Genomic DNA, 24888 nt, shown 5'->3' with positions numbered 1-24888 from the left:
TTGATGTCTTCTGCAACCCATTGTTCCAAACCACCATCACCATTGAGACCAAAAACATCCATCTCTCCCTATTTTTCCCCTCATCTACTTTATTATTACTATTTTGTGTATTCTTGTTTCAACAAAATGTAAGATCTTAGCAACTTTTGAGTATACGCTCATCCCTCATTACCTCTGAGGGACTGGATCCAGGACCTCCCATGAATGCCAAAATCCTAGATGCTCAAGTCCTTTATATAAAATAGTGCACCATTTTCATATAACCTACACACATTCCTCATATACTTTAAATTATTTTTACTTTAGCTGTAATGCACAATACAATGTACATACTATATAAATAATTTTTATATGTTATCATTTAGAGAATAATGACAAGAAAAAAGTCTGTTAAGTTTTGGCACAGAAGTAATTTTTAATGCAATTCCTATGAAAATACCAAGGACATTCCTCACAGGAGTAGAAATGACAGTCCTTAAATTCATTTGGAAGTGAAAGAAACCAAAAATAGTCAAAGAAATCCTGAGCAAGAAGATTGATGTAGGACACATCATAATGCCTGTTCTCAAATTAAGCTGCAAAGCTACAGTAAGAAAAACAGCATGGTATTGGAATCCAAACAGGTATGAAGACTAATGGAATAGTATTGAAGACATGGAGACAAATCCATATACTTATAGCCATTTGATACTTGGCAAAAATAAAAAAAAAAAGAAAAGAAAAACAAAACATGTTGGAGAAAACATAGCCTTTTAAACAAATGGTGCTGGGAAGTTGGAATCTATATGGAAGAGAATGAAACATGATGTCTATTCCTCACACTGCACAAAAACCAACTTAAAGTTTATCAAAGACCTAGGAATTAGACCCGAAATTCTGCAACCGCTCAATACTCCAACATATTAGCACAAGCATCAACTTCCTTAACAAGACTACAAAAGAGCAAAATATATAATCAAAAATATATAAGTGGGATGGCATCAAATTAAATAGCTTCTACACAACAAAGGGAAAAAATAGGAGCAGGATGATCAGAGAGCCTACAAAACTGGAGAAGGTGTTGGCTATGTTCTTCTGAGATAAGGGATTAGTATCCAGAATATATGAATAACTGTACTAAATTAAGATCAAAAATAAATAAATTAGGCTGGGAATAATAAAACATGCTTGCTGAATTATGTCAAAGTGAACCCTAATATTGAAGTGGCACATGTCTATAATCCCAGTGGTTTGGAAGGCTGAGGCAGGAGGATCATGAGTCCAAAGCCAGCCTCAGCAAAAGCAAGGTGCTAAGTAACTCAGTGAGACCCTGTCTCTAAATAAAATGCAAAACAGGGCTAGGGATGTGGCTCAATGGTCAAGTGCCCCTGAGTTCAATCTCCAGTACCCATAAACAAATAAATGAATAACTCCATTAATAAATGGAAACAAGAGCTAGAGACATCTCTCAAAGTAAGAAATGCAAAAGGTCAGTAAATACATAAGAGATTGTTTAACGACTCTAGCAATGAGGAAAATGCAAAGCAAAACTACATTGAGATTTCATCTCACTCCAGTCAGAATGGTAATTATAACAATTACGATAATACTTGAGGTTGATGAGGATGTCCAAAAAAGGTACACTCATACATTGTTGGTGGGACTGTAAATTAGTATAACCACTATGGAAAGCAGCATGTAGATCACTCAAAAAACTAGGACTGGAACCCCACTTGACCCAGCTATCCCATTTTTTGATATATATTCTAAAAATCAAAATCAGCATACAATAGCAAGGTAGCCACATCAATGTTTGCAGCAGGATAATTCACATTAGCCAAGCTCTGGAACCAGCCTGTGTGCCCATCTACAGATGAATGAATAATTATAGCATGGTGTATAGCAATGGAGTTTTACCCACCTATAAAGAAGAATTAAATTATGTCATTTGCTTGTAAATGGATGGAACTGGAGACCATCATATGAAATAAAATAAGCCAGACCCAGAAAGTCAGGTGTTGAATGTTTTCTCTCATATGTGGAAGCTAAAACAAAATAAAGAGAGAAGAAAGAGGGGGAAGAGGAGGAGGAGGAGAAGGGGATCAGGAGGAGAAGGAAGAGCAGGGACAACAAGAATGGAGGAAAAGAAAAGGAAGGCAGGAATAAAGGTGAAATTTTAAGAGGATATAGAGAAAGGGGATTGGGAGGAGAGAGGAAGAACTGGAAAAGAAAACAATAGTGGAAGGAGTCTGATCAAACATTCTATTTACATATTTAAATACACCACAGTGAATATGTGTGTGTGTGTGCCTGTGTGTCCATAAGGCCCTAATTAAAAAAAAAACTATAAATAAATACAAAAAAGGTCAGTAGAATAGAGGAAGTGGAACATGCTTGCTGAATTATGTCAAAGTGAACCCTAATATTGAAGCCAGAATTACACAGGCAGTCAGTGTAGATAGGTAAATCAAGTCAGGTCAGGCCAAGGAGGCCAATTTTGAGTTTGGGATTTTGGAGACTGTCCCCTGAGGGATCTTATCAAGAACCTGTCCCCTACCTCCAACCTGTTGCCAAGGTAACCTGTCCCAGGAATTTCCCCTCCCTACAGGTAGCTAGAAGGTTGTTGATGTGTCCAAGGCTGCTCCACCCTGCCTTTCCCTCTTCAGCCCAAGGTTTCCCACCTTTGACCTTCTCAAAAGCATTCCTGAGCTTAGTCACTTTACTAAAGAAGGAGAAAGATAAGGTGGGAAAGGCAGAACAAAGGAAGCCTAGGGCATAGAAAAAGGGCAGAACACCTGCCTCTTGGGATGCCAGGATACCAGCTGTGGCCCCCTTCTCCCTCCCAGGAGAAGTCTATGTTACCCCTTTTTAAATAAACCCTGCTTGCCTCAGCGTGCTTCTCTAATGTTGAAACTTCAACATGTGGGGAAGCAGGACTCGTTACCAATAAATGGCGGTATCAATATTATGCATGTCTATAATGAACTAATAAGAAATGGAAAAAAACAGATGCTAAAAGTTTTAAACAATTATTTTTAAATTTGGATAATTCAATATCAATGATGACAATTTTGCTGCTTAATTTGGACAACAGCTGATTCTAATTGAGTTCTTTATGCTTTTAAAGCACCAACATCTCTACTTTTAGAAACATATTTACAATTTTTGATTAACATGTGTGTTATACAAATATGCTTTTGTGAATGATACATAATATCTTTAACATTTATGTTAAGGTGAAGAAATACAGAATATGAAAAGGGAGCACTCATTTAATGGAAGTTCTCAAGTTTTTTATCTCAAGACTCTCTGTACTTTCAAAAAGTTTGAGGGACTCCAAAAATATTTTGTTTAGGTTGATAATGTCTTTTAACATTTACCATGAATAGATATTGACACTAAGAATGTTTAAAATATATTAACTTATAAATTCATTCAAAATAATGATATATTCATAATAACTTAGATAACAGATTTATAAAAATAATACGATTATTACATTTCTAAAAAGTAAACGATTAATATGGTGAAATGTCCTTTCAAAAATCTTCAGTATCTGCCTTTATATAAGATATTTGCATTCTCGTCCAGTTCTTCACTCAATTTGTAGCAAAAGATTTTCTTTTAAGTGTGTGGGATTAGAAAAGGGAGAAATCAAGACCCCTGGCAGGATCTCCTATACTCCAGAAGCCTTTAGACTCCAATTTGAGAGCTGATATTCTAGAACCACTATTTTAGAGAATTTGACTAAGTAAAATTTGCACGAAAACATTTCTTTTACTGGAGACAGCAAACACAGAGCACCTACTATTTTATTCCTCATACTATGCTTTATTGTTATGGGAAAGGGTGTTTGAGGGCTGGTAATTATACATAATTAACTTTTTTGACATGTACTTTGTATCCTAAGTGACTTTGTTCTTATTTTATCATATACCCTTATGTTATTATGAACTTTTTCATGCCTGTATTATTTTCCTAGTTCTCACAAACCAAATGCCACAAAATACCTGGCTTGAATTTATTTTCTTACAGATATGGAGGTTAGAAACCCAAGATCAAGGTGTCAGCAGATTTGTGGTCTTCTGAGGCCTCTCTCCTTGAGTTGTAGATGGATACCTTTGCACCATGGTCTTTATGTGAACCCCCCTGATATTCCTTTATGTATCCAACTTCTTCTTCTATAAAGATACCAGTCAGATTTTATAGAACTAAACCTGGTGTTCTAATTTTAACTTAACTGCTTCCTGAAAGGATCTACCTCTATATATCATCACACTTCTGTATATCAGTTTGGAACAGATACAATTCAGCCCATAAAAATTCCTCATTTTCAGTCTCCTTGTGGTTCCTGCCCATCTGCCTCTACCACATTCTATAGTGCTATATTGGTTTAGAAATACAAAGGAAAAGAGAAAGTAATCTGTATTTCATACCGGGAATACATACAGAGACTTTCAGACATGTTGTGCAACTATAGCATTAATTTTGACTTCATGAATCTTATATTTTAGCTAAAAGATGAAATTATGATAAAGCAGCAAATATTTAACATTCTCCATTAGAAAGGACATACTGAAAAGAGAAATGTTGTCAGTAACTTCTCTTGGACATATTTGGATTTTTGTGGTTTGGACTTTTCCTGGACAATCATCAAAGATGCTTGTGTCAAATACCACCATGTGGTAAATGTTTATCATCCACAGCTTCTGAATGAGAAAATTGTTTACTGCAACTGTTTAAAATTGCAAACAGAATTCATCATATACTTTCTCTCATGTCCCCCAGGAGTACTCATTGGAAATACCTACTGTTTTCAATTCATAAATCATATTGACAACTATTCAACTTAACCTATTTTCTTCTTTTTGTAATTATAGCTGAGGGATGAGTAGGCAATCCTATATTACTGGAAAAATCTATGGAGCAGATGTGACTCTGTAGGAATGGCTGCAAAGCCCTTTGCAATATTAGACTTATCATAATCAAGGGCTACTATTCTTTAGTCTTTGTGCTGTCAATGACTTGCAGTATTTCAGGTTCTGTCCTGTGCCATGACATCTCATATTTTAGTGAAGTATACAGAAAGGAGAATGACCTCAAGCTCACGGATATGAGCGGCAACTCTGCTTGAACACTTAAAGAGATGGCAGAAAAGAATCAAGCTTAGTGTGTGTGAATGAATCACATTCAGTCCAAGCCAGTTCTCTACTCTGTGATCCTAACAGTCTTGGAGTAAAAATAAAATCAAACTGAAGATTAATGGCTAGAATAAATTCCGTTTCCAAAAAAGTAGGGATAGTGTCAAGGAGAATTTGCCCCCAGTTCTCAATGAAATCAGAATGCCTAAACCCATGATAAACTTACATAATAACAAATAACAAATGATAACAATAATAACAAATAAAGGGGAAATACTCTATGAATTTATGGAAAAAGAAGGAAAAGAGAAGCAGAGGGCAGAGGAAGAGGAAGAAGAAGAAGGAAAAGAAAAGAGACAAAATGCAGTTGAGAAATCAGGGAAAGAAAAGATAATTCAAGTAACCAAAGCACATTCCTCAATCGAGGTTTATTTCATAGTCAACCTGAATTTAATGTGTATTCAGTAAATCATCTTGTTCAAATACAAACCAATAAAACAAAATAATGGGTTGAAATAAGATTTCAGAGCCACAGAAGCAAATGAGAATCAACCTAATACCATTATAGCTCTAATGAACCATTTAGAAAAAAGAACAATATATAATGTGTTTAAAATAAAAATAATGGGATGGAATAAATGATTGATATGATCATATTCAAATAAATAAATAAAATACAATTCAATTGTAGCCATTGGAGGTAACATGGTATACTTGGAGGACAGAAAAGATACTCCAACTTTTCCGGAAGGGGAGAACTCAAAGGATTGGCCTAAAAAATCTATTTTGAGTAAACAAGAAGTCTATCCATAAAATAAATTGCAGCTAGGAATAATTGGTATAGATCATTGACCTTGAGGCACATTACTTTTAATACTGACACACAGGGCTAAAGACAAACTAATTTAGTCATCACATAAAAAGCAGTTCATTACTACTGGCCTATATATAAAATTTAGAAATATAAATCAACACAATGGAACTGCATAAAAGGAAAGACAAGGGAATAATGATCATGGAATTCAGCTCTGAGTAGGCAAGACAGCGGGTTAGAATCGTGAGGGGGTGGTATGATTGGATACAGGTTTGTTCAAGGATTTAGTTATGAATGATGAACTTGTGCTTTTTAATATATAATTATGGCCATTTCTATTATTATTATACTTTTTATTTGATGTTTAATATGATGAACTCATTTTAAACTTGAAAACATTTTGCTTATGTGCTTCCACTTGTAAGCCCCCAGCCCAAATCAAGATAAAGAACATTTTGCATATCATGGAAGGTTCCTTCATGGCTGAAAATGTCATATTGCTCTGATGTATTCAGCAAGAAAAATGATTGGAGATAAATTCAATTCAACATTGAATCAGATCAAGTAGCTGTAGTTGTAGCTGAAGTAAGTGCATGTTGGGCTGTTTCTCTTTGGGTTTGTAGCTCTCCTAGAATTTTGACTCTCTTGGCCTCTGTGAGATTTAGTTTGGGACTTTGGAATTTAGAGTCTAGCTCTCTCTAGGTTCCAACTTATGAATCTTCAAAACCTGGCAAAATTTTTGAATAAGAATCTGATGCTGCATTTGACAAAGACCTCACCCTCCTGTGGGCTTTTTATTTTCTTAGCATCATAAAACTGAATAATTTTTGTGTATCTTTGTAGTCTAAAATGTGTTGGTGAGTTTTCCATTACTATAACAAATACCTGTGAGAATTAGCTTATAGAAAGGAGAGAATTATTTCAGTTCATAATTTTAGATGTTTCAGTCTGTGACCAGGTGGGCTCATTGCTTTGGTCCTGTTGTGACATTTCATGGTGAGAGTGCAATGGAACAAAGCTGTTCACCTTATACCTGGGAATGAATTATAAAAGGAAGAAAGGCTCAGAGTCTCAATCGCTCATTCAAGAGCATTCAGTGACTAGGCCACAAGGTCTGTGTCTTAAAGTTTCCACTGACTCCCAATAGTGCCATGGCCTGGGAACTAAGTCTTTAAAACATGGGCCTTTGGAAGACATTTCAGATCCAAACTATAGAACTAGATGGGGATTTTCTTTCAGGCCTCCGACTCCTCAGTTCTGAGAATTCTCCTTCATGGAGATTTTTAGCTTATATGTTTTCCTTAGCCTTATATCCTTGTAAAATCTGGTAGAGGTCTGGCATTTATTTTCTGGAACTTCCTCATTCTAAAGGAACTTTGTTTCCTAATTCTCCCACTCTGACCTAGGACTCAACACAATCTTCACTGGTTCCCTTTCTTCTACTGATTCCACCTACCTAGACCCGTGGTTCTCAAAAGGGATGATTTTACACACTCTCCTCCCCAGACCCACATTGTCCGAAGTCTGTTGTGCTTTAGAGCATTCTCCTGTGGTCTTCTAATCATGTCCTTAGAAAAATATGACTATATTTATTCTAACTGCAACCTATTACCTTCCAACCATTAATTGGGACAATTACAATAGAAAACTGTGAGTAATTTATCTTATTTAATAACAAGGCCAGAAAAGTATTTCATTGCTAAGCAACAAGCACATATTGGGGTGAGTAAAGCTTATGACAGATCAGATCCTAAGAAATCATTCTACATATATATCTTGTCATGAGAGTATAGTCTCTGCTTAGCTTTTTAATTTACTCAGATTTTAATTCTATAAAATTGATAAGATTACAGGATGCTGAAAATAAATTTCTGAGCAGGGCAAATATTTGGTTAAAGGAGGTTGTTTTATTTTTATTTTTATTTTTTTTTTAGCCACTGTATATCAATGTTTTTGAAGTGGCTGTCTTGCTGACTGAGTTTGGACAACACTGTTCTAACTTTAAGTAAATCTGATACTTGAATAAGGAAAATTACACTTAATATTTAACATATGATAAAATCTATAAAAATCATATTGATTCACAATGATTACAATATGAATTTTTTTTTATTTTAGAAAAGCAGAACATTTTTTAATGGATGCCTATAATCCTAGTGTCTGGGGAGCCTGAGGCAGGAGGATCATGAGTTCAAAGCCAGACTCAGCAATTTAATGAGGCACTTAGCAACTCAGTGAGACCCTGTCTCTCAATGAAATATATAAAAAAAGAGCTGGGGATATGGATCAGTGGTTAAGCACCCCTGGCTTCAATCCAAGAAAGAAAGAAAAAGAGAGAGAGAGAGAAAGAAAGAGAAAAGAAGAAATCAAATAGACTTGATTTCCAAGCTTCAACCAGTGAAAATTGATAATTTATTTTTATGTAAAATGGCTAAATCTTACATGATGATTTTCAAGTATCCAGAAGGAATATGCTAAAGCTTTATGGGAGGTATGCAAACTGAGTACTTACAACTGTATTCTGCTAATTCACTGGGAATGAGGAAATGAGGGCATTCAGTTTGCACCTTGCAAAAAATCTACATTACATTTATATCACTATATGTATGTCATAATATATGTTGTATCATATTTTTAATATTTTATCATACTTATAGTATTTTTATGAGACCATTTTACTGCTTACCATACTTTTCTTTTTTAACTCCCCTCCATATATATATATATATAAATATTTTTTTTCCAAGTTCAAGTATGGAACTAGATTAGAAAATAGTACAAATTGTTACAAAGGAAAAATTTTCAAACATCTGGAAATATAATTACATTTTAAAATACTGATTTGAGTGGAATGCATCACTGTGAATTTTGATATTCAAAATATACAATCTTCTTTTTCTTACCATTTTTATTATATATAAATGCAAAGTTGAATTATTCCACAAATTCTGTAATCCATATCATCAACATAATTAGATTTTTTTCACAATGATTTTCTTAAAACCTGAAGAATATTGTAAAAACTCATATTTGGGGAATGTAGCACCCTAAGTTAATGCAAAGGTATTTTCTGTGCTTACCTTACTCCCTGTTTTCTCATTCCTCAGCTCATTTTGTTTGAGTTTTATGTTGCAATGGAATACATTTTTCACAGAAGAATTTCTTGTTTTACTTTATATTAAACTCCAAGTTTTTTCTCATGCTTTAAGAGCATGGTAGCCCCTGTCCCCTGTTAAACCATTGCTATCAGTAAAGGAATGAGACTGTTCCATTATGACTGGAGTGAGATGACATCTTAGAGTCCTTTTGATTTGCATTTCTCTAATTACTAACAATGACGAATATTTTTTTCATATATTTGTTAATTGATTGTATATCATTATCTGAGAAGTGTCAGTTCAGGTCCTTGGCCCATTTATTGATTGGGTTATTTGGTTTTTTTTGGTGTTTAACTTTTTGAGTTCTGTATATACCCTAGAGATTAGTGCTCTATCTGATGTATGAGGGGTAAAACTTTGCTCCCAAAATGTAGGCTTTCTATTCACCTCACTCCAGTCATAATGGCAGCTATTATGAAGACAAACAACAAGTATTAGTGAGGATGTGGGGAAAAAGGTACACTCATACACTGCTGGTAGGACTGCAAATTGGTGCAGCCAATATCAAAAGCAGTAAGGAGATTTCTTGGAAAATTTGGGAATGGAACCACCATTTGACCCAACTATGCCTCTCCTTGGTCTATACCCAAAGGACTTAAAAACAGCCACATCAATGTTTATTGCAGCACAATTCACAATCGATAAACTGTGGAACCAAGCTAGATGCCCTTCAATAGATGAATGGGAAAAAAATGTGGCATATATACACAATGGAATATTACTCAGCAAAGAAAGAGAATAAAATCATGGCATTTGCAGATAAACAGATGGAGTTAGAGAAGATAATGCTAAGTGAAGTTAGCCAATCCCCGAATATCAAATGCCAAATGTTTTCTTTTATATAAGGAGGCTGATTCATAGTGGGATAGGGAGAGGGAGCATGGGAATAATAGAGGAACTCTAGATAGGCAGAGGGATGGGAGGGAAAGGAAGAGGGCGGGGGGAGGGGTGAGAAATGACGATGGAATATGATGGACATTATTGTCCAAATTACATATATGAAGACATGAATTGGTGTGAATATATTTTGTATACAGAGATATGAAAAATTGTGCTCTATATGTGTAATAAGAATTGTAATGCATTCACTGTCATATAGAAAAAAATTTGCCAGACAACTGCAAAAAAAAAAAGGAGGAAAAAGAAAGTAAGAAATTGTTCCAGAGTCAATTCATCAGGAAAGTTAATTCAACTGATTATTGACACAACATATTCTCATTAGTGTGAGGCTTGAAGTTACCTGTGCCACCTAAAAATTATGTGAGTTCTTGAGACATTTAAATCTGCTTCCCTGCAGTGGTCAGAAGTTGACTCCACGCTGTGAAATTCCATGAAGACATATTCTTGCACTTATAATCGTGGCATTTATTTTGAGGGCTAACCTGCCATTGAGATGAAGATGTCACTTGGATTTGGTTTTGTGCCCTGAAATTAGCACTGTTCCTCCTTGGCATTTCTATCCCCAAAGATGCTAATTGTTCTTCTAGCACTTTGTTTAATTTTTGTGGGGTTTGCAATTCTGCATGTCATCTGTCTCCCTGAGCTTCTGTCAGTGATCTATGAGGCAACTGATTGTTCCTGTCAGCCTACCTTAGAGATCCAATGAAAATGAGCACCTCTGAAACTGCTCTCGAACAACAGCGGCTTCTGATGTGTTCATTTTCACGCCCCTCTTTGGCTACACTCTATTACTTTCATCTTATGTGCTATTTTATAATGTGACCTTAGTCATAAAAAAAATCCTACTTGAATTTTAAGTGGTAGTTAAGAGAAAGTAATGTTGTGAAAAAAGGAGAAAAAAAGAGAAAATAGGTTTTCATTTTAAGGCATTGCTTGTTATATGCAAGAGTGTTAATCACAGCTGGAATGAGACTTTCAAATCTCAACAATATAATACATCAGTGCCCCTGAGTTTTCAGAGAAGGGAAATGTGTTTTTTTTATTTTATAGAAAACATAACTTCTTTGATAACCTTGTTTTTCTATGTAGTATAAAATATGAGTTTATATATTTTTACTTAGTTTCTAGTTGACTTAGCTTACTACTATAGTATTTTACATGAAATGAGCACATGATAGGAACAATATTGTCACTTCTAAATAAGGTGCAAATATATGTTCAAAGTGCTCCTGTTAACTTCCTAAATCTCTTTGAAGAAGCTCCTATTCACTATGCATTAAAATTTGAAAATTTTATTTTAACTATGCCCATTTGGTATTTAATGTATACCCAGATAGCATCTGCTTCAAATTTTTTTTATAAAGCTAAAATATTTACAGCGTAATTTATTAAAACAATAATCTGTTTATTTTGTCTTTGTACTTCCTCTCCTTCATTCTACAAATTGTAGTTGTTTCAGGCCTTATTGCTTTTCAAATTTTTTAGGTAGTCAGCAGTGCAGAAAAAAGTCAAGCTTTGACTTCCACTATGAACTCCAAGTTTATAATGTGGAAAACTTCAACTCCAGTGTTAGTATTGGATGGTGGACCCTTTGGGAGCTCAGTAGGATTAGTGTAGGTTCTGAGGAAGGGATCCTCATGATGAGATTCATGCTCTCATTCAAAGAGAGCAAATAAAACTAGAAGAGTAGCAAGAGGATATAACCAAGAAGTGTTCTTTTAACAAGAATCCCACCAGGATGGCATCCTAATATCAGGCTTCCAGGCTTCAGGACTGTGATCAATACTTTATAGGTTAAGTCATCCAGGCTATGGTATTTTTTTACAGCATCCCAAACTGACTAATCTCTATTTTGTAAATGTTTTATTGGGTCCAAGAAAAAAAAAAAGCAGAAGAAAATCTTTGAAGCCAAGGAAATAGAAAGAAAAGGGTTAAATACCAGGAGATGAGGGAGAGAAAGGTCTTCCAGGATCTGGCTTTCCTTCTTAGAGTGGTGGGAGACAACAGAGACTCAAAGTGAAAATGATGGTAAGAAGCACCCAAATCTGACTAGGTAAAGAAATACTCAGCCTCACCCAAGATGGTTGTTTCCCAATATGTGGATGAAGACTCAAAGGGCCACATAACAACCCAAGAACAAAGAACCTGATCCATCGAAATGGAACCACACAAAACCTTTCACAATCTCACAGAGATATAGAGGCAAAATATGATTTTAATTTCCAATTGAGGTGATTTAAATCATCTAATAAAATGTGATTTTTTTTACATCTAAATTTTTAGATCTAAGAAGTTGATTAACTACTATAGGTAGAAATAGAAAAATGGTTTAGGGGTGAATATATTTCTATATAATTTTCCATCTCAAAACATATCAAGTTAATCTAAATGTTAGTGGTCACTTAGATATCCAGAAAATAAAACTTAAAAATTCCACAATTCTAGTTAACTTTATAATTTTTAATTAATACATTTAAGTATTTTCATTATGAGTACCAATAGGTATAAGCAATAATTTTTTTTTTAGAAATAAATTCTTGTTATGTCATGAAATATTCTTCAGATAAGACTCAAAAAAAAAGTTAAAGTGGAAACTTGTCTATGTTTCTTCTTTCAGTGACCAAATCGTCCCTGATATGGACAGTATTAACTATATCTTATATCATTCTATTATAGCTTATATCATTATAGCTTATTATAGCTTATATTATTCTATTATCACCTTTCCCATTTTATTATTATTTTACCCAACTTTAAACTGAGTACAAGAGTGTAAAGGTTATATAGTACATATTACCAATGTAATAAAATATGTTTTTCAGTCTTTGGTATGTCTACTTGCCAATCTACAAGGCAGTGTGCAATAGCACAAACATATAAATTATAATTATTTACCTGCATAGGTAAATTAAGTTCTGTTCCTGCCTCCTAGCTTTTCTATTATTTCTCCTCCATTAACTCTGCTAGAAGGTGAAAGCCAAATTTTATTGCTGTTTCTATAGGTGACATTCTGCATTTCTTCCATCTTACTAGAAATATTTCATTCTACAGCTGACTCAAGAAAATTCACCTTCACTGTTTTATATTCAATTTTCATTAACTTAGCCTAAAATCAAATGGCATGAGGTCTGGTGCAGGTTTTGGGGGAAACTGGACCTTACAAAGGTCTGACTTGGAATAATAACATTGGACTTGAAAACCTGGTGGCTGACACTCTCGGAGTGGTTGTCATCTTGAACACAAGCCTGAAAAACCCTTCAGAAGGGTCATTTTAATCCTGTGTCTGGGATGCAGTGTAAAGAATCAGACAAGATAATTCTTATAGGTGGGAAATATTAAGGCAAATGCTAACAGAGTAGAGCTGGGCATACTTAGAAACAACTAATAAAAGGTTTATTCTACTGTCAATTTTATTCTTGTTTGGCTTTTATGCAATTTTATATACCATTAAATAATCATAAAGAAATCTGCTGGCCATGAAATCCATCATAACACAAACATACATTGAAATCATTGTCTGTAAACTGTTACATGATGTTAGGATTTAAGTTGAATTTTTGGTACTATTATGATGTTGTTAGGGCCAAGTAAAAAGAAATGTCAAAATTTTATAAAGCAATCATTTTACATATGATACAGTCATATATACAGGACAATTAAAGGTTAGATATCAAAGAGTTGTTTGTTAAAAGTAATAAAACATCATTTATTTAGTGAAAGAAAGCTTTGCCTAAGTCTGATAAACCTCCATTCATTGATACCTAGTGAAAAATATATCTGAGAAAGAAGAAAGAGAGAGAAAGAGAAGTGGAATAAGACAGAAAACTGGACATGATGCCTTCTGTATTGAGTAAAAGAAAGGAAAACGAAAACACACACAAAATCAGAATAAGCTGCATTGTATTAAGAGGTTAAACCCAGTCTTGACATTAATCAGGAGAATAGAGTGATACTGTCTATTGTGGCCATGTGTTAGGTTAAGTAGTGTCCTGATCTCAGATCCATTAGAGAAGTGAGGAGAGTTGAGCTTCTCCATCTCTATATTTAAGAAACAGGGAACAAGGGAAACAAACTTTGTCCTTTACAATTTAAACTGACAGAGTTTCAATGTATGTAATGTGTTTTATTAATTAAAAAGAACATGTAAGAAATTGTAAATAATTACGTTTACTAGATGTAGTTAATACATAACAAATGTATTATTTTCCAGTTTGGAGGGAGAGCAGAAGCTTAAAGTCGATCTCACTGAGGTAAAGTAAATACATTGGCAGTGGTGCATTCTCTGTGTGACTCTTGGGAAGAACCTTATCCTTGCCTTATCTGACTTCCAGAAGCTACTTGCAATCGATGGGTTGCATCTCTCTTCATCTTATCTGGAAGTCAGCAATAGAAGGTCATGTTCTTCTCACACTCTTGTTGCTATCCCTCTTGTTCTGTCTCTCTTGTCTCCTTCTTTCACTGATGTGGACCTTCACAAATACCTTCAACCCACATGGCTAATCCAAGATCTTTAGCCCACCACAGAGTGAGATAATTAACATCCATCCTTAATTCCATCAGCAACTTTAATTCTCCTTTGGCATATAACTAACATATTCACGAGTTATGAATATTAAGATGTGGCCTTAATTTGGGGGCTATCTCCATTTAAACTGGGTCAGAAAACAATCACAATCAACTGTACGATTAATAAGGAAGTATTAATTTATGTCATTCATCCCAGTGAGAAATATATGCTCAAAAGAGCAAAGTATTTTTGTAGGAGAAGAATGGGTATAAAAGATTAGCAGATGAAAGAGATTGCCATCAGGTGATCCATAGTACATGACCTATGTGATCATTTGGGCGTATGTTAAAAACACAGAATCTCAAGACCACCCCCAATTTACGGAACAAAATATCTCCATGTTAACAGTACATTATGATCTGTAGCTCATTAATAATTCAGAAACCCCGTATGGGTAGCAGTATTGTTCTCTCTCCAGGGCATTGGTTTAAGTCCCAGGCTCTAGATTGAAAGGTATTTAATTTCAAGTTCCATTGTTGCCAATTATGAAAAGTTCCATACTTCTCCAAGTCTCAGTCACCTCATATGTGAAATTTACTTATTAGTTCATATGGATTGATAAAAGTATTAAATGTAACAATCCATGCAAAATACTTATAACATCAAATAAGTGTTAGTAACTGTTCCTGTTATTTCCATAGAGGAACAGAGATGAGGCTGAAAGTGAACTAACCCAGGAATTTCGATTCTGAGACTCCTGTTTAGACTGCTGACTGGCTGTGGGACATCTGGTAAACTAATATCCAATCTGAGACTTCATTTTCTTACATGTTAAAATGTAATATCTGTGCTTATTGAGAACCTTTTTAAAAGGACCACACTGAAGTGATACTTAAAAATCACTTAAATACTTAAAATGATAAAGAATAACATAAATGTGAACTATGACTATCACCATCTAGTCTAATCATAGCTACTAGGTTTTAATTTGTTTTATGTAAGAGGGATATTGACCCCATCAGTAGCTGGGGCAAATGGTATGTTAGTACATATTTAAATCAAGAAAAGTGCAAGCATTAAGTCCAAGCAGTGACTATATTGCCTGTGAGGCACAGAGGAATCTGCATATGGCCAAAAGCTTTTGAAAGCCAATTTGAGGCATTTCCACAGTATAGAGTCCAGACATCTGGCTCATAATTTTTGGAATTCTCAATGGATAGAATGTCTTACAGCAGATAACAATATAAACAATTTATGTATTTTCATACATGAGAGGAGATGACCTTCATAACTTACTTGTAGCTTCATTTCTTATTACTTATGAGTCATTCAATAAATGATAGAAATAAATTATATTCTTCTGCTGCCCTTTGTTATATATCCCCATTGTAAAAGGATATTTTTCATTGTCCTGACATATTTGCAACAATAATGTGTTTTCAGGCTATAAATATTGATAGAGCAAAGATGTGTGTGTTTGCGCTTTGAATATTTGATAAGTTTCACAAACACCTATGGAATGAACATTAGCAGGTCTAGGAATTTTTACTTATACCCCAAAGGACAGTTCATGCTGCAGGGGCTTAAAAAATATCCTTCATTAAATGAATTGTTTCCACTAAACAATTATTTAATTTTATCTATTTTTTAATTAAGGTTAAACTTTAAACTGAGCATTAATCATTATTGGGAAACTTGTAGTTATGTCATTATATAGTTCCCTTCATTGAATGGAATACTTTTAAACTTAATCTAGAGTTATATAAAGGTAATTTTTATTTCAAATGATCTCTTCATTAATTATTTGCCTTTTCTCAAACATGATGAAAATGCAGATATACTGTCTAACTGTGAGATGAGTTGGTCATGTGTGTGCAAGCAATAGGCAGGTTGTGACAGAGGAGAGGGATGGAGGAGAAAAATGGGCATAAGTACTGTTCACATCATATTTGCTGTTACTTATTTTTAGATGAATTCCAGTGTGTCAGCTTGCTTTTAGTATAACAAAACACCCGAAATAGATTAATTTATAAAGAAAGGAAAAAAATTATTATCAGGGATTGAGCCCAGGGATGCTTAACCATGAGCCACATCCCCAGCCCTTTTTATTATTATTTTTTCAAAATTTTATTTTGACACAGAGTGACTCTAAGTTTCTCAGGACCTAGCTAAGTTGCTGACGTTGTCTTTGAACTTGGAATCCTCCTACTTCACCCTCCTGAGCTGTTGGGATTACAGGCCTTCACCACCACATCCACTAAGAGAAAATATGTATTTTGACTTATAGTTTGGAAATTTCAGTCAATGATCAATTGGCCCCAATGCTTTAGGACCGTAATGAGGCAGCATCCATTTCAGGAGCCCCGGACAGAGCAAACTCTTCACTTAATCTCCAGGAATCAAAAAAAAAAAAAAAAAGAGGGGGCCAGGATCCACCCCCTCATCTCCTTTAAGAGCACACACCCATAGCCAAAGTATCCTTCTCTATGCCCTACTTGCCAAAGGAACTACCACCTCCCTGGTGCCACACTGGGGACCAAGCCTTTAACACAAGGATTTTTGCTAGACATTAAGCATCCGAATTATAGCAGCAACCTTCTTAAAATTTTTTAAAAAATTAAAATTCTGTGCACTTCTAATTTACATGGCCCAAGTATAGAACTATATTAAAAGGAGATGCACATATTTCCTGGCTCTATATTTTTACTAAGTCAGAGATTCGTGAATATCCCTAACTTAGTGAAGATAATGGTATCTATCTCATAATGTCGCTGCTGTGAGGATCAGAGAAAACTATGCTAATAAGTATTTATGCTAAGAGTACTATTGATGCACAGTAATACCTCTGTTCCATTTTTTTTCCCTACTCCGTTCATCCAACCACCCACTACTTACGTCATCCTGACTTGTTTGCAGATCCCAATGTGGCATGGTGCTGTCCTGGGTGGGGAGTCCTACTTTCTTTTCCCTGTATATCAAAGTTAAATTTCTCCTTCATAACTAGGACAAATGCCAGTTTATTTTCTGGCTCTTGCTGTTTACAACCTCTGTACACATAGCACAATGCTTTGGATACTTTCTACTAGTCTTGGATGACTCATTCTTGCTTTCTTGAACATAACAATTTTTCATAGAATCTTTTTGACTTAAGTAACACACAGGGGAAGTGTTAGAAACTGGATCCAGAAATCTCCCAAACATACTTTCTTCTCTTTCTCTTTATTCTTTCTCATGACAGGTCAGATTTTTACTGCAGAAAGCTTAGGACCCCCATTTAGATTAGGAACCCCAGAGAACAGAGAAGGTCAGAAACAAAGATTACAGTAACATTATTGTGAGAATAAGCAGCATATGCCATGGTAGACCCAGCCTTAAGCAATGAGAAAAACAGTCCATAAGCAATTAAGCAGAGTTCATTTAAACTTGTCAGCACTGATGCTGAAGTATTGATGTTTTCATAGGTCAGTAGCCTAGGAGTTGAAGGATAGAGAAATGGTTATTTCTTGTCATGCAGAGGGAAAACATAACTCTCTCCCACCCACAAAACATACTACATACAAGATAAACATGAAATAGGCCTTATTTGGGGGAACCATATCAGCTGAGGTGTAGTAAGCTCATACTTCCTAGTGATTTCTAATTTTATGTAGAAGTGTGTTCTGCCTGGACCTGAGTCTTGCATACCAGGTTTTCAGTGGTCAGCAGAGAGAGGTCCTATTCCAAAGCTCTCTCTGTCAAGGTAGGGAATGCAGACATTTTCCACATGACTGTGCAGTGGCGGAATTTCACATTCCAGGAGCTACAGCTTGCTTCGTGAAGGAAGCATCCATAGCTAGGGATGAGACTGACTAGTACTACCTTGTGCTTCCTTAAGCTGACTCTGACCAGCTCTCTCTCATAAGCTGTTGAAAAGGGGGAGGAAATGATCCTTTGGAGTCCTTTTCATCTCTATCCATTTATCCACAAAGCTCAAGTTAAAAATACTATGTCCACCCTATTTACAAAACAAGATTTTAACATACTCAGAGCATTTTAAATTTACCTAAAGTTGGATCTAAAAGTTCAAAATCGTGATGGATTGACCTCTTTGCCAACTGGTGATTGAAGTACCTTATTTGATTGCCTTCTCAGTCATTCATTCATTAAAGATGGAACCTTGGAATTCTTTCAACTCTCATTGGCATCTTTTCTGCTGTTTGAGTGTTTATTCTTTTATTGCATTTGGGTGTTCAGAGCTTGCAGTTCCACCATCCCTCAACTTTATGTAGCTTCAGCGGCTTCACACTTGCTTCAAAACATCGCAATCATGCCAACTCAAATGACCTTTCCTTGAGAGATTGTGTGTCAAGTTTGGTCTGTTCAGCTGACAATCCGGTTTCCATATTGTAGTGTACAATATATCAGATTTAAGCCCTAGTTCTCAAAAAACTAAAAGGTTCTGTTTCCCTTGTAGCCATTTGCATCTAATTAATATAGTCTTTGTAAAATCCATTGCTATGGTGATAGAAGTGCCGGGCTGCAAAAGAAACTTTTAAAATGCCAGCACAGTATGTCATATATTTACAACTCTTTGATAATGTTACCATCTTATCATTCCAACCTTTTAATCATCCCTAGATAGAGACAAGCATACCTTTTACTTTGAACTTTACTGTAGTTGCCCTAAACAACAGATTTTATAATGAACTGAATTGATTATTTTGATGTGACTTGTAATTGTGCACTTCAGTTTTAGAAAGTGTTCTGTCATGTCATGTTTGTATCTTTGACAAACTGACCCACTTTTTGAAATGCTTTCAAATCTATGGTCGAGTTAATGACCTAAATCCCTGTCTTGAAGGGTTCAGTACGTTTGACATCTTTCTCATAGGAGCAGGGAGCTGTGTGATAGCTGGACATTATTCATAACTGCCTACCCATACCGGGAGTTTAATTGAAGCATGGTTTGCAAATGAGAGTAGGAAATCAACCGGATAATCTAGTCTTTCTTTAGCAGTATCCATGAAAGTTTAACACTAGAAAGTTTACTCCAAACTCTTAACTTAGCACATCAATTCATCGTATAAGCCAATTATTTACAAATTAAAATGTATCCAAACACTTTAAGTATGTTTAAATTGTAGGAGGTCTGGGCCTGTGTGCAGTGCTACCGATTTTATCAGTATAATGTCATAAGGATCTTTAGCATACAGAATTACAATGAATGTGGTGGTTCAGGGATTAAAATCTCCTTAAATACTCATTCACATGACAGACTGGAGCAATTAGTGTATTGCAACAATGGTGCATGGATAACAAGAGTGTCTCATACATTTCCACTGAGAGTCATCTTCCATTATAATCATCCTAATGAAAAAATCACAGTGGTTGAAGGGAACTGCTATTGGTATAACATTGAAAAAATAAAAAGAAATTAACACTAAAAAACATCATTAAAGTCACATTAAGGAACTGATTGAAATTGACCAGAAAGGGAATAATCATGGAACTGTCATTATTACCACCCTTTTCTTATAGCTTTGAGTCCAGGTGTTACAGAAATCTCATGTCAGTGGGTGTTTGTGCTATTATATCATTGCAGAGTGTTGTGTGTAGAGAACAAAATGACAGGCTTAATGAACCTAGTAGCAGTTCTAGTTTGCCATCTCAGGTTTCATCTGTGCCACGGAACCTATTCTCCTGGTAGAGCTTCCATTCATGTATGGAAAGCTACATGAAGAAATTGAATTTTTAAAAGATCACTTTATTATTAACTGTATCAGCTCAAAAAAGCATTCACTTAGAAACCAGCCATGTTTAGTATATTCAATCACGTATTTTCAAGTGATTTCCCTTCTTGCTCCATTAATTTATTTCTTTTTCTGAAAAAAAAAAACAAAAACAAAAACAAAAAACAATTCTGCCCCAATCCAACTGAGGATAAAAATGTGGAAGGCGATATTTACCTGAGAGTGATGTCTGGAGAAATGGAATAGAAATCCACGCATGGGGGTGGGATTGCTTTGTTGTTAACATCAACCACCATGTTGGTAGATGGAAGAATAATGTGTTTGTGGAATTGGGACAAGGGGGTTCCAGCCAGGAAAGGCTGATGATGTTGTAGTGAGAGAATGTGTGGACAGCTAGACTCACTTAGCCTCAATTTCCTTCTTATCCTTGAACAACAGGCCCAGTATTGAGCTGCCACACTTGGCAGGTAACAAATCAAATCCAGCTCATCTGCAAGTAAAATAGTCTCACTGAATTAGCCAATCTGATGATGTTCTTTCCAAGTTTATTACTATGGTATACTTAAAACCTGTTACAGATTGCCAGGATCTGGAGATAATAAATCTATTGGGATACTCAGGTTGGGCAGAGGGGAAAGATGGGGAGAAATAATGCCAAGTTAATAAGGCACAGGCTATTAACATAAACACAGTGGCTGTTCTTTTCATGTATTATGATCACTGACTGAAATGTCTGAGACATGCAGCAATTCTAACAAGAATGCTTGGAGCACAAGCACAGGGACCCAAATGTGTCATTTTGATTTTCACCTTCTTTTCTTTCATTAGGTTTTGGCCAACCATTGGACATACCTGTATTCCTCAAACCTTTTAGAAAAAGGAAACAAAGATTTAGATAGAAAGTTTCTTTTCTGACTGCCTCTTTGACTTCTTTGTTCATTAGTACACAGTTTCCTTTTGAATAAAACTTCAATTCCACCTTCATTTGACACAACTGGAGTGGTGTATAACCTTGGAATGAACAAACGATGCCAGCGTATATCAGACAAACAAGAAAATTCATGTTACAGAAAATTGGAAAATGCTTGCATTCGAAATCAAGGACCTTAATGGGAATCCAGCAAGAAATTCAGAAATCAAAATACTTGCCTGTCCTTCAAAAGGATATTATTCCTATCTGACGCCCTGCTCTCTGGCTGCCTATTTATCACACATTATTGAACTTACCCAGGCTATTGCTGTGTTGGTGATTACTAATGTGATTAGTAGTATGAACCAGCCAGGGATTTTAGAATGCTTCTTTTAAACCTCAGGTATCAATCTTGTTATTTGTCAATGTACCAGCCTCCTAGGGTTGCCACAATAAAGTCCCCAAAATCGTGTGGCTTAAAACAACAGCAATATATTGTCTTACAGTCCTGGAGACAAGAGCTCTGAAATTCAAGTGTTGGTTGGCAGGGGCAGATGCTCTTTGAAGATTCTGGGGTGGGATAGTTCCTTCTCTCCAATCTGCTTTTGCCCTCTGTGTCTGTGTTTTCCTAGTGTCTTCCTGTCTTCCCCCTCTTCGTTTCTGTGTCCAAATTGCCCTCATGTAGAGACACCAGTCATATTAGATTAGGACCCACCCTAAAGACCGCATCCTAATTCAACAACATCTGTTAAGGCTTTTTTTTTTTTTTTCCCCAATAAATAAGGTCACATTCACCTCTTCTGAAGCTAGGACTTCAACATATCTTTTTAGGGGACAAAATTCAGTTCATAACAGTCAGCATTGATTTTAGGGAGTGACAGCCTCTAAATTTTGCCCAGCCAACTTCATTGACTTCTTCCAGATAATAAGCAGATAAACTGTGAGAAATATAATTGTAAACATATTAAAGAGATAGTTTCATTTATGAACTAACAACAATTATCATTCTATATTGGACATTTTAATGATGTGCTAATACAAATTGTTTATAGTATATACTCGAATCACTTGTCATTATGTGAGAATTGCCTTATTCTTTTAAATCTGGGTTCTTTTAAAATTGCTTGTTAACCTTTAATATCTAATAAAATAATATTGATGATTCTATTGATTTTAATTTTTCTTAAGTTTAAGCAACCTTTAAGCCTCTAAGTTTAAACTTTAAAATACTGTTCCAGCTCCACATTTTGATGAAATTGTGCAGTGATCTTTCAACAGTAAATAGTAAATTAATTTTCTAATGTTAACTGCTTTTTTTAAACTCTATTATATAGTACTATATGGATATAACCATAGTAATAAAATATAATAAATAATACTGTATATTTATTAAAACAAGAAGACACTCTTAAATTCCAAATTTCATTTAGAGGAATTTCTATCAATATATCAAAAGAAAGAAGAGTTACAACTTTAGTATTTGCATGTAGCCATATCTAGGATATGTAATAGAGCTTCCTGGAGAATACACATAGGCAACAGGGTAGAGTTAGTACCTATTTGCAAGTCTTGGCTGGGTTTGAGTTCCTGTGTTCTACCTGATAAGTAGAATTATGTCTCTCATGCAGCAAACTCATTTAAGAACTTAATTTGTTAATTAGAGAGCTGTTTTAATAAGTGATATTGGATGAGGCTTAAGAAAATGGGTTCTGGAGTCAAACTTGCATTTGGCTGTCAGTTCCATTGACAATATGAACTTGGGCTACCATCTTAGTACTATAAACTGATATGTCAAGGCTCATTTATTGCTAAGAACTCATAAAATAATGAAGTAATTTAATAGATGCACAATACTTAGAAAACTTCTTGACATACAGCAAGACTTACGTTGCTGTTGGCTATTTTGCCTGTTCCTAATTATATTGTTACCATCATTATTAGGTTACACAGCTATGCAAGGACATTGCTATAGTGAATAAAGCAGTAGGCCTAAAAATTCCAGATACTGCTCCAGCTCCTGTCTTCTCTACTTTTCCCTGTTTCCTCTGCAACCCCCACCACAAGATTCGCGGAAGGAGATAAAATGTCCTGGAACAGAGCCCTTTAACTACCTTGCTTACAAGCTTGATTCCATATAGAAATACAGATGCTCTTTTGGTTTTTCTCTCTACCATTTTTCTGTTATGTATTCAGTGTTTTCTATCACAAGCCACGTGTCTTGCACTGTTTAATTTAAAGATCTACACAAGATCTATGAATGAATGATAAAAACAGCTTTGTTCATAATATTCCCAAACTGGGAAAAAACCTAAATATCTGTCAACTGCGCAGAGATAAGCAAATTGCAATCTATTTGTAAAGGACAACACTACACAAGATACAAAGACACAAACTACTGATATATTATGCAACCACATGGATGAATCTTAAGGAACTCAGACACAAAAGACTTAAAACTGTCTAATTCCTTGTGTTTGATATTCTGTAAGTGGCAAGAATTAGGGACAGAAAGCAATGAGGGCTTGCCTTGAATGGGGGGCACTAGAATATTAAAGAGACTATAAAGGAGCTTGAGGAAACCTGGTGGGGGGGTGGCATATAACTTGATTCACATTTTGATTGTGGTGAAAGTTTTGAGTTGATATTCAGTGGACAAAACCCATCAAATTTCTATGTCCATTAACAGAGTGAATTTTACTGTTTGTACATTAAACCTGAAATTGTAGACCTCTTTTTAAAAATGGAAAAGAAGTTAGCATTTATTGAGCTCCTAGTATGAGTTAGATACTAAATTCACCAGTTAGATAGGGGCTTCATTTATCCTAGAGTCCATGAAAAAAATATGAAGGTGAGTTCCAGATAAAAATGCTAGTGAAGGGTCTCATAGGCACCATGTAACTTTGTGTTTCATTGGTTTTGTTGTTCAAAAACCTAAATACTGCCAGGTGTTGGATTACGCCTGTAATCCAGGTGGCTCAGAATGTTGTGACAGGAGGATCTTGAGTACAAAGCCAGCCTCAGCAATGGGAAGGCCCTAAGCAACTCAGTGATACCCTGTCTCTAATAAAATACAAAATAGGGCAGGGGATGTGGCTCAGTGGTTGCATGCCCCTGAGTTCAATCCCTGGTACCCACCCCCATAAAAAAAAAAAACCTAAATACTTTATAAAATACATCTGCTATGATTAAATCAATATTATCAAGAATTTGTAAAACCCACAAATGTCTCTTCTGAAAATCTATTTAACTTTGCATTTTAATTTTAATTCACAACAACCCTTTTTAAAGATTTCTGCTGATATTAAACATTTTATTAAATGTAAGTAATATCAATTGTTTTTGTTAATTTAAATGCCCCACAATATTAAAGTGGGAAACAATTGTGTCTTTAAATAATGAATATTTTTTCCTTTATATTGCTAAATATTTTATTCCAGATCTCTCAAATTCCTTTTAGCTTAAATCTCTAAAATATAAATCGCCACGTAACAGTGCTTATTAAGGACTCATATTGAGTAATGTGTCCAGAGTCAAATATCACCCCAGACCCTTCCTTGGCTGATTTGAAGGGGTCCTTTTGTGATGATTGGAAAAATACATGTGCCTGGTTGTTATGACTGCCACTTCAAGAGGTGGTTGTATTTGCATCTTTAGAGTCTCAAAGCAAAATGAATTTAACAGAAAGCAAAAATCTTCACATGGTATTTAAGATTAGACTAAAATTTTCATCATTTAAAGTCATTTTCTCTA

The sequence above is a fragment of the Ictidomys tridecemlineatus genome, chromosome 14 (assembly GCF_052094955.1).
Source record: "Ictidomys tridecemlineatus isolate mIctTri1 chromosome 14, mIctTri1.hap1, whole genome shotgun sequence".
NCBI classification, from domain to species: domain Eukaryota; kingdom Metazoa; phylum Chordata; class Mammalia; order Rodentia; family Sciuridae; genus Ictidomys; species Ictidomys tridecemlineatus.
This window is presented reverse-complemented; position numbering follows the sequence as displayed.